The sequence below is a fragment of the Pteronotus mesoamericanus genome, unplaced genomic scaffold, assembly GCF_021234165.1.
Source record: "Pteronotus mesoamericanus isolate MK-2021 breed Mesoamerican mustached bat unplaced genomic scaffold, CSHL_Meso_final contig_52, whole genome shotgun sequence".
NCBI classification, from domain to species: Eukaryota; Metazoa; Chordata; class Mammalia; order Chiroptera; family Mormoopidae; genus Pteronotus; species Pteronotus mesoamericanus.
This window is the reverse complement of record NW_026555189.1, coordinates 18,279,597-18,290,182: the sequence shown is the minus strand read 5'-3', so window position 1 is coordinate 18,290,182 and position 10,586 is coordinate 18,279,597.

The window sequence follows — 10,586 nt, the reverse complement described above, 5'->3', positions numbered from 1 at the left end:
AAATAAGTCCCAACAAAATGAAAAGGATGGACACGATGCAGAACATATTTTTTCACCACCACATAATTAAAATAGAAATCAATAGCAGCAAGCTATCTGGAAAATCTTTATATATTTGGAAATTAAACAGCAGACTTCTAAATAACCTGTAGGTCAAAGAAAAAACCAGAAGAGGCATTAGAAAATATTTTAAAACCGAATGACAATAGAAATGCAGCACATTAAAATGTGTGTGGTGCAGCTGAGCAGGCCTCACAGAGAACGTGGAGGCTTACAGGCTAAAATATGAACAGAGAAAAATGGCTAAAATCAATGATAAAATCTTTCTAGTTAAGAAGCTAGAAAAGGTAAATTAAAATGGGAATACATAAAAGCAAATATAAAAGATAAGGTTGATAATTATCAAGATAAAGAACATGGGCAGACAATGAAATCATCAATAAAAGCAGAAGTTTGAGTGAATCCATAAAATTGATAATCCTTTAGATAGGCTGATGAAGAAAATGACAAGACAAAATCAATGATAGCAATGGCGAAGAGATACCACTCAACATCCTAGAGACATAAAGGGAATAATTTTGGAATATTGTCAACAACTTTACGTCAACATATTGGACAACCCAGATTAATAAATTCCTTCAAAGATGTGATTTTTCCAAAACTGATTCAGATATATAAATTCTGAATTGTGTCACATCTACAGAGATTTAATTCATAAATAAAAATCTTTCCATAGAGAAAGTGCCAGGCTTATATGGCTCCACCAGTGAGTTCTGCCAAACATTTGGAAAAAACCCATTATAATTCTATTCATGAGGAGACAAACCAAGAGGGGTTTTTTTCTACCTTATTTATGAGGCCACCATAATCATGATACCCAAACAAAGGTGTTACAGAAAAGGGAAAAGATATAAGCCAACATCTGTCAGGAACACAGATGTAAAAATCTAACATAATATTAGCAAATTGAAATTGAACATTATGTAAAATGGATAATTCATCATGGCCAAGTAAGGTTTATTCAAGAAATGGAAGTTTGATTCAACATTTAGAATTTGATTAAGGTACTTAACGAATATGAACAAAATTGAAGGAAAGAACCATATGATTATCTCAACAAAGGCAGAAAAGCATTTAATAAAGTTCCACATGGATTTATGATTAAACTCTCAGCAAACTAGGAATAGAAGGAATGTTCTCAATTTGATAAGGAAGATCAATTAAACAAAAACACTTCTGCCTTTCATTATACTTTATAATGCACAGCTAAGCCTTTTGACCGAAGATCAAGGCAAGGATGCGTCCCCTTTAACACTTCCATTCAACATCGCACAGGAAGACCTTGCCAGTACGAAAGCACAGGATTAAAAAAATTAATGGCATGTAGATGGGAAGGAAAGAAACAAAACTGTCTGTATCCTGAGAAAATTTTGGATAGTGTACACAGAAAAGTCTAAGAAGCCTGTATGTTTTAGTTTATTCGGGCTTCTATAACAAAATATCATACACCGGGAGGTTCATAAAAAATAGAAAAATGTCATTTTTCTGGTGGCTGGAAGGCCAAGATCAGGGTGCGAACCTGGTTGTATTCTGGCGAAGGCCATCTTTCTGGTTCATGGCTGCGTCTTCCCACGGTGTCGCGCCTTGGAGGAAGGGGTGGGGCTCCTGGTAGGGCCTCAGGCATAAGGTGCTAATCCGATTCATGACACCTCTGACCTCATGATCTAATTAGCTCCCCAAGTCCCATCTCCTAATACTAATCAACATGGGGGGTTAGGATTTCAATAATATGGATTTTGGCGGACACAAACATTTAAACCACAGTGTGGTCGAATATTTCTTAAATAAAGGTTGGTGAGTATGTTTTTCTAGACTTCACTTTCAGCAAAATATACACATTCCACATAATACTGCCCTCTGTGAGAAAATGAGACTCTCCTAATTCAACAAACTTTCCTTTTGATATTGGTTTCTAGAAAGTACAGGACTATGTTTAATAATACTTAATAATTAATGCAAGAGATCCTATATTCCCACTCCCTAGACAATTATCTGCCTCTTATTTGGCCAAATTCCTTTTTTTAATATCGTAAGTCATGTCAAATCGTTTTTGGGTACAGATAGAGCAGGAGGTATTAATGTCCCCCTCCCCGCCCAATTAACGATGTTGCTGACACCCAACTCAGTGAGTCCACGTGACTGAGAAAGGATGAAAAAATGAAGATATGAAGACAGTGTGGCTGGACGAGGATAAATGAAAAATTCAGCATTAACTTCATCCATCTGGAAAATGTACATTGGTAGAGTCCATTAATTTAATTTATAGCCAAATAGAACATGTATAATACCCACTGCCTATAATTACAGGGAATTCACATATGAAATGATTTTTAAAAATATTCTCATATCAATGTCCCCATAAAAAAAACCACAGTCACACATTGCCTATGCCAAGTATTGATCTGTTTTGCTGTCTCAAAATACTTCTAAAATTGTGTTCCAAAGATGAACAACTTCTTATCTTACTTTTTTGCTGAATGCTTCCCAGAGTTAGTTCTCAAGTGATTGAGGTCGTAAAACACCCTTCAAGAGGGTATAAAAAAATGATCTGTAGGCCTTCTTCTATGGTATGAATGATTTAAATGACCTTCCTGTAGCTAGCGAAGTGTATCTGGTGGTTATGTGCCCATCCCTTTCATTTTAAATTAAGCAACATATTTTTCTCCCTTCTGGATTCTTCTAAATTATTAACATTCACATTGTCCATGATTTTTCTTTTAACCCGCCAACAGAGAGATGAGGAGAAAAAATGTTCTCTCAAAGGGCATTTTTTCCGCTAGGGCCTAATCATAATGGGACATGAGGCGGTCTATAAGCTGAGAAATGTTCACTTGTTTTGTCATAGCAAGAAGAGGGAATTTTTTAAAATAAGAGTCTGCACCAATTAGTACTAAAGAAAGGAAAGAAAGAAAGAAGATGCATACAAAATGTTGGCAATTAAGCATCAAATTACTTAAAAATCTACATTCTTTTTATTTCAGTTATTATCAATAAATAGATTTACAGCCCTGGCTGGTGCGGCTCAGTGGGTTGAGTGCCGACCTGTGAACTAAGGGATTGACTGTTTGATTCCCAGTCAGGGCACATGCCTGGGTTGCAGGCCAGGTCCCCAGTTGGGGGCATGCAAGAGACAAACACACATTGCTGCTTCTTTCCATCTCTTTCTCCCTGCCTTGCCTTCTGTCTAGAAAAAAATAAATAAAATCTTTAAAAAAATAAAAATAAATGATTTACAGATATATGTAAACAAATATGTACATATAAGGATATTGTCCCAGTGATAGTCTAAAAAAAAAAAATCTAAAAAGCTCTAAGGGAGTATTGTTGAATAAATTATGATACACATTATTTTAATGGCTATACCTGTTCCATATTATCAAGAAATTTTAAATGCACACTGTACATATTTTTCCATGCTATATAAATGACAATAAATATAAATTTTAAAAAATACAGAGGGAAGAATTTGTATGTCATCTCCTAGAGTGAAGCTGAAGTTTCAATTTTTTTTCCAACACTCAAGAGAACAGTAACTGGTGCTCCACAGATGGTTTTGTGGCAGAAGTAAGGGTCAGGCAGAAGTAAGGTCTGCTTGAATGTGGCTGGTAGGGTAATAACATGGGTGTAATGATTTATAGTTTTTAATTTGAACATTTCACCTAAAATGTCTTATGGTGCGCTTGAGTGTGATATTGTTATGTTACAGAATTACACACTTATGGTTTTGAAATAAAAGATTTTGTAATAAAAAGAGGCATTACTTGTGCCGGACCCTTTATATATGAAGTTGACTCACATGAAGATGGAGACTGACAAGACCCCGCAACGGCAGTCTGCAAGCAGACGTTCAGGGGAGCAGGTAGGATAGTTCCAATCTGAGAGTCGGCAGGCTCAAGACCCCGAAAGAAGCTGGTGATTCAGTTCTTGTCTGAAGGCAGAAAAAGAATAAATGCCCCAGCTTAAGCCAGTCAACGAAGAGGAAATTGCTGCTTATTTGAGGGAGGGTCAGCTTTTTGTTCTATTCAGACTTTCAATTGAAAGGGTGAAACTCACTCATATTAGAGAAGGCAGTTGGCCTCATCTGTTGTTTAAATGCTGGTTTTGCAAAAGTACCCTTCTGTAAACACATGGAATAATAATGTTTGACTCAAGTGTCTGGGCACTCCATGGCTCAGTCAAGTTGGCACATAATATAAACTGTCACACAGAAATTGCATTTGAAAAGTGAGTAGTTGCGTATTAATAAAGATCATGGACACAAAGTTATGTGCTGGTATGTTGCTGAATGATAAGGAAGGATGGGTTTTGTCAGTACCTTTCCTAGAAACAAAGCAAAATGACACGTTCTAAAATTGTGTTTCAGTCTGTGCACGATCACTGTTCCCTTGTTTTGAGATTCTACTCCTCCCTGCAATGGTCATATTATGCCTTCCAGTTAATGTGTACAGGGATGTGGTGACTATCCATTTGCCCCAGTCATTACCAATCTTTTCTCTAGGTTTTCCTTTTCAAAGACTTGGGAATGGGCCAAAAGGACCACGGGCCGTCCTTTTGGAGAAGTGCTAGAACGGTGAGCACTCCAGGGCCTACTCGGGGCAGGAATGTCTTTGTCTTTGATAGACGGGGCTATTTTACAACCATGTAGAATAGAAGAAAACTGATAGTATCCTAAGTGCTTCCAGTCCAGAGCCATGCCCATTATTCCTGTTCATAGTAATGAAATAAATTTTGTTTGATAGAGAACATGAACCTCTATAAATTAAATTCTCATTTGAACTGATTTCTGCTTCTCTCATTAATTAAAAATGTTTATATGATTTTTTTATAAAAGTTTGATATATGCTCATTTTACAAAGTATAAAATATTTATATTTGCATTGTGCCTTGAACTTCTCTGTTAAATTCACTGTCCTTGTAATTACTTCCTCACAAATCTCTCCTAGCCAGTGGATTACAAGCTCAGTGAAGGCAAGGACCACATCTGTCTTGTTTATTGCTGTGTCCCCAGGGCTCACTATCAGGAATTTAGTGTGGGCTCAGAAAGTATCCTTGTGGCTCCCTGAATTAGTAAATGCAAATGAATCAAGGATATTTCTGAGCAATCAAATGAGTCCTGGGGGGGGGGAAGTTTTAGTGGTATTAAGAAAGCATTGAATGGCCTCATTAAAGCAGAACATGCAAAGTGTTTACATGCAAAATTTATAATGAAAAAGACACTATTTAGAGAGCTCTTTGAGCATCATTGCTGGGAAGCCTCAGTGTTTTTGGATGTGAGTCCTGAGGTGTTAAAGAGACTACTCTTTACAGCCTGAAGCAGAAACAGCTGGATAAAAATGCAAGGTCAGTTTCTGTAATTCTTATACCAAGGGATTAAAAAAAATGCATTTCTTATTCTCCAGATTTTTAAAAAATGTTTATTTTTAAAGATGGCTTTACTTTTTTTTTTCTCAATTAAAAATTCCTGGTTCCTGAGGAATTTTTTTGCAAGAAAGTCAAGTCAAGGCCATGACACAGTCACGTCTTTTCCACGTGATACGGTCAGGCTGAGACCCTTTGCAAACTCCGTTGATTTCGCACTGCACAGGCAATTTTTAAAGGCTGGTGGAAATGGAAAGTCTCCCTTTCCTGATATACTCACTATTCTTGTTAATATTAATGTATAAACTTCTGACACATAAGCTTTCAGTAAACACTGAAAAAAATAACTACCATTTCTTTGCTTCATAACATTGGTAATGAAATGTATTATTCTGTGTCTCTCTGTGGTGTTTGTATGTAATAGAGACAGGGAGACAGAAAGATTTGCTATAGAAGTACGGAGTATCTCTCTCCCATAAAAGACAGTGAAAACAACAAAAAAATAAAAAGACCTTTGAAAATCAATTTGTAATTCTTATTAGGCATTAGAAAACCAACATTTGCAGGCCATTAAACTTACACTAAGGTCGTCATAAAATATCCAAACATATTTCTAGTATTGTGATCTCTTTACTAAGAATTCTTGCTACAGAATTGCATACATGGTACCTATGGGAAGGCTGTTTTGCCTTGCATCAATATATTCAGTAATCGCGAGAGCCTCAGCTACTTTTTTTATTTTTTAGCATAACTCCTAAGGACTACCTTTTAATTTCTTCTTCCAAAGCCAAAACATTTCTCATAAGTTAATAATCATTTCCAAGTGATGAATCTCTCACTTCAATAAACAATATTGAGTAAATTAAATCTCTGATTACTGTCTAGATTTGTCTAATCAGTAACTAATGTGTTTAAAATTCTAATAAGATGGAAATGGTCAAATGGAGACAGCCTCCCCTACTGTCGTGGTTCCCTTTATCTGTTTATAAATTCATGACCTACAGAGGCTTGGGAAAGGGAGAGCTTGCAGAAGTGTATTTTTTAAATAAAAATCATAAGACACTCTTTGCATCCTAATAGGATGTGTTTCTTGGTGTATAAAGTCTGGGGTTTGAATTCTGACCCACCACTTAAGTGAGTAGCCTAAGGTCATGTGATGATTAACTTCTCTGACTTTCATGTTTCTTATCTATAGGAACGTGATTGAGAATTAAATTAAAAAAAAAACACACACTTTAAAGCATCATTTCACAGTATCTGATCCAGAGGCCGTACTGGATATGGCAGAATCCACTGATTTCTTAATACGATGGATTATCACAAGAGGTTGTTCTGGCTGTCTTTTTGACTGAAATCGTTGTTTCAGTCAAAAACTTATACAAATTTCTATGCAAGTTTTTAACCAAGTAGAAGGGATATCCAGAAAGACACCCAGAGGAAAAACACCAAGGAAAATCAAAACATAAGATGAAAACTTGACAAAGAGAATAACAAATTGGGGCAAAAATAAGGCAATAAAGGAAGGAAAAAAGTACCAGGTAACATTTTATGTCTGGCTAAATTAGTGCAGCTATTCATTTGTTATTTGATTTCCTAGCACTTAACACTGCAATGAAATTGGCAGTTGAGAGAGCTGGATGGTTTCCATAACAACAGAACTGGTGGCCTAGAAAATTGAGACAATTTTACTATTTATGGGCTGTGCATCTTGAGGCCAGACACTTGAGCGCTCTGGGTTACTTTGATCACGTGAGGATACTAAAGCAGATGCACATGTAGCTTCTTTACAGCTTCAACTTTTCTATAGTCTATGATTCTTCGAATTCTGTGCTTGCAGTTTAATCCTCTGACCTCAATTTTATCCGAAGCATTGGTCACATAGTTCAAATTTTTGTTCTCTAAACCATTCTTTTCTCCTCAGTTCTGTAGCATTTGTCCCACATCTCCTTTTACCTGTAATTAAGGAGACACCCTTGTTTGGTAAGTGCCCGCTTAGAGAATGTCTTCCAAAGAAAATAGTGTTTAGTCATGAAATTCTCCTGTATCAACTGACCAATTTGGAAAAAAAACTATATCACATAATCACATAGACGACAAATGTCACAATGAATGCTGAAGTAAGTCCATGAAATAGTTATTGGTGTGGTATCTTAACCATTTCCCTCCCCTGTGTCTGAGAATCCCAGGGTTCTTATATAAAAAAGAAGGCTGACAATCAAACTACATTTGGAGGGTTCACTTATGTTTTTGAGGTGGGCTAACTAGTAAAAATCACATAAAGTAGGTAGGGCCCCCTAAAACTGTCCTCCATCTGTAACGTGCAGACAGGTCACCCAAGGGACTGGTAAAATCACGTAGATTCTGATCCAGTAGGTCTGCGGTGTTAGCTGAGATGCTGAATTTCTTTCTAACAGGCCCCCAGGCAGTGCTGGTGCTGCCAGTCTGAGGAGCGTGGTTTAGAGGGATAAAGAGGTAGGTTGAGTGATTGGAACCCCACCAAACCTCGCCATGCAGGCTCGTTAAGGTGCAGTAAACAGCTGCTCCTTCTCTTGGCTCAGGACGCGCTCCTAGGGTAGTTGTTTTGTTCTTCAGTTCCCTTCTTATAAATAGGGTGCAATCTTACTTGTTTTGACAAACAGTTAAAGCATCTAATGGAATAATATTACAAAATGATTTCAGCCTATGAGTAGGATGTTACTGCGAGAAAGGCAGAAACTTTCCTCTGCCCTCAGGTTTTTTTTAATGCTGGTCTAATAAACAAATAGACATAGATAGATTAGCAAGAGAAAATGCCCACATTTAATTACATTCTTATGTGTGGGAACTGCACATACATGAGAGGTTCAATAAAAGAAAGGAAAAATGAGGTGTATATGACATTCTCAGCTGAGAATCATCCTAGGGATTCAGAGAAGGGAGCTCATTGCAGGAGGATAAGAAGAAAAGATGTTCAGTAATTAGAAGTTTGTGCTGCCTTATAGGTAGGTCAAAAGGTTTTCTCTAATAATCTCTTATTATGGGCAAGGTCTCTAATTCAAATTCTTCTCTGTGGCTTAGGGGTATGTGTATATGGTGGGGAGTGGTGCAGAAGTTTCTCTTGCAGGGTCTTGATTGTCCCTTGATACAAAACAATCCTCATACCACAGAGGCACCCCTTGGGGTGACTCGTTCTGAACCTCTGCGTTACTAAGTTCCATGGATTCCAAGGGTGGATTTCTACTTAAGGGTAGAAGACTCTTCTGAGAGTCTGGTCTGTAACTTCTACAGATGAGGAAACAAGACAAGGATGCATTCCAAAAGTCCTCTGAGGTGCTTTGAAGGGCTTCAGGGGGTGTGCTTACCTTGTGTTAAGCTAATCGACCTCTGAATAAAAACGGAGGCTCAAGAGATGCCATCAGTAATCAATTACATCAACTCTGTGAGCAAATTCTTGATTAGTTTTATTAGTGTTACAAATACCCATGTTGTCTCCATCTTTCGCATTAAGAACAAAGAGAGAAAATTGATGATATGAATTGCAGAGAGTAATTAATTATCCAGGCTTGCTGTCCAACATTCTGGGCTGGAAACCTGGCTCCCTTCCTTCCCAGAGTTGTTTCATAGTGTCTTCTGTTTTCTCTACTATAGAATGAGTGGTGGTGACTAATAGCACTGATCTCCTGGGGCCCTTGTGAAGGTTTAAGTGAGGTTATGTGTGTAAAAGTTCTTGTATGATGTTTTGTCATATATGGAATGCTAACAACAACAACAAAAAACTAACACTGCAAAATGCACATATATGTGCACCCAAAGAACCAAAAAGTTTATAAAAAAAATCTGGAAATGGAAGTGTTTTTAGTTTCTAAGATCTTAGTTTACAGACAATGTATTTTAAGTGTTCTAAAAGGTGACGCTATTACTTGCTGCTAAATTTTCACTTTTTCTTAAAGTCTGTTTCCTGCTGTTTACCATCCTGGCCACAGGGATGCACTGTGCTTCTTTCAAAATCTCCTCAAAGTCATTATCAGCTTGGCAGATGGGGCATTGGGGCCGGAACTTCAACGAGGGAAGAACAGCCCAGGGATATAGTGGGTTTATAGTAGAAAATGCCTGGGATGTAAATACGGAGAGACCTGAATGGAAACCCTGGTTTAGCAAGTCTGAAAACCTCAGCAAACCTCCCCACCTTCAGGGTGAAGTTATAAGGATCAAAGGGATGGTGGGTAGAAAACACAGAGAAGATGCACAGGAAATGTGTCCTGGCAGAAAATTGTTTTGGAAATCTCCTTAGTTTTACAAAGTCCTATATGACGAGAATTCCACTTACAGCTATTTCTGGCCGTCATTCCTCAGAGAAATGTTGGATTCTGTATCCTAAAATTCCCAAAAGATTGCTGGAGTAAATAAATGGGTTTTCTGTTTCCTTTAAAGTATCAACTATATTCACAGCCACTTGAATTAATTGAGATTTTATAATATGATCTAGTCAAAACTGTCATTCACTGGTTTAGCCCTAAGGGAGAGAAAAATAGGCACAGTTTCTTTCATTGCTCTTGGTGGGGAGCAGGACAGCGCTGGTCAGCCTATAACCCACTCCAAGGTACCTTCTAAGGTCTGTGCCTCTCAGGATTGGCTTTTTCTGCCTAGGAGATTGAACTGGATCAGTGTATAAGGATTTTCATCATAAAAGGGTAAAACCTGTGGTTTTAGAAATTGTCAAGATTATATCCTTAGAACCCTTGGACAAAAATGCATTTACAGTAGCACCAGACTAGTCAATATTCAGAGATTCAATAAAAAGACAGGCTGACCAAGACGTATGATGTGGCTCATTTTCTCCTCAAATCTGGGAAATAGTTTTGACATTTTCCTTTTGCCATAATGTAGTGCACTTTCAATACTATAGTGGAATCCTCTTAGGGTGAAGCCATTTATCATAAGACTAATGTATGAGCTGTCTTGCTTCATTCTGATCCGCAGACTGGAATTTTTGGTGGACTTTGAAATGTATAATTATAATTAAGGTATTTTTCTGACATTCTGATAGCAATCTCACTGTCCAATTCTGACTCCAGGTTACTGATATAAATTCCATGAACTAAGCACAGTTTTGTGGTATTTGGTGTGTTTAAAAAATACATATGAAGAGAACCAAGGTGGCAGTGGGGTAAGTGGAAGATATACACACC